The sequence below is a fragment of the Monoraphidium neglectum genome (assembly GCF_000611645.1).
Source record: "Monoraphidium neglectum strain SAG 48.87 unplaced genomic scaffold scaffold00766, whole genome shotgun sequence".
NCBI classification, from domain to species: Eukaryota; Viridiplantae; Chlorophyta; class Chlorophyceae; order Sphaeropleales; family Selenastraceae; genus Monoraphidium; species Monoraphidium neglectum.
This window is the reverse complement of record NW_014012862.1, coordinates 19,491-20,541: the sequence shown is the minus strand read 5'-3', so window position 1 is coordinate 20,541 and position 1,051 is coordinate 19,491.

Here is a 1,051-nt window from a genome sequence, read left to right as displayed (position 1 = left end):
TGCATACACACACACACACTCACGTGCACACACACACACACTTACGTGCACACAACCTTTTTCAAACGCCCCGTCCGCGGGCTGCCCCCCCAAATCCCCCTACCCCAGCATTACAACTTTGCGGCGTCCCTGCCCCCCGACAAGGCCCGCCGCCTCCGCCGCCTGCTGGTCGGCGCCGTCCTCGCCACAGACATGCAGCAGCACTTCCCCCTCATGGCCGCATTCCAGGCCCTCGCCCCAGAGCTCGCGCGGCAGGGCCCCGCGCTGCTGCCGCGCAGCCAGGAGCTGCTGCTGCAGGTGGCCCTTAAGTTTGCGGACGTGGGGCACTTGATGGCGCCCTGGGGGGTGCACCGGCGGTGGGTGGCGCGGCTGGAGGAGGAGATGTTTGCGCAGGTGGGCGGTGCGCGCGCACATGTGTGTGTGTGTGTGTGGTGTGTGTTTGCGGTGAATTTTTGATGTGTGTTTGGTGCGCGTGTGCGTGCGTGTGGCGGCAGCATGGGGATGGTTGAATGCGTTTGGAGGGTGAATGCGTGCATGTGTGCGAGCGCGTGTGTTATTGCGTGCACACATGTGTGTGCTTGTGTGTGTGTGTGTATGCACGCTTGCGCATATGCATGTGCCTGTACGCTGTGCACTCACGTATGTCGCACATGCGTTGAACTTCACTACACCGGCCAGAGCGCCACAGGCCCAATGCCCCGCCTCGCCCCTACCCCTCAACAAAACACCTTCTGCCCCCCCGTCCTTCTGCAGGGCGACCGGGAGCGACAGTTGGGCCTACCGGTGTCGCCCCTGATGGACCGCGCCCAACCCGGCGTCTCCTGGTCACAGGCCGGCCTCATCACCGTCGTGGCCCTCCCCATGGCCCACGCGTGGGCCACCCTGCTGCCAGCCACCGGGCCGCTGCTGTACGCCGCCGCATCGAACCGCGCGCAGTGGGAGGGGGAGGCCACGGCGCTGAGGGCGCGCGCGCGCGCGGACGAGGCCGCGGCGGAAGCGACGGCGGCGGCGGCGGCGGCGGCGGCAGGGGCGGCGGGGGCCGCGGCGGCGG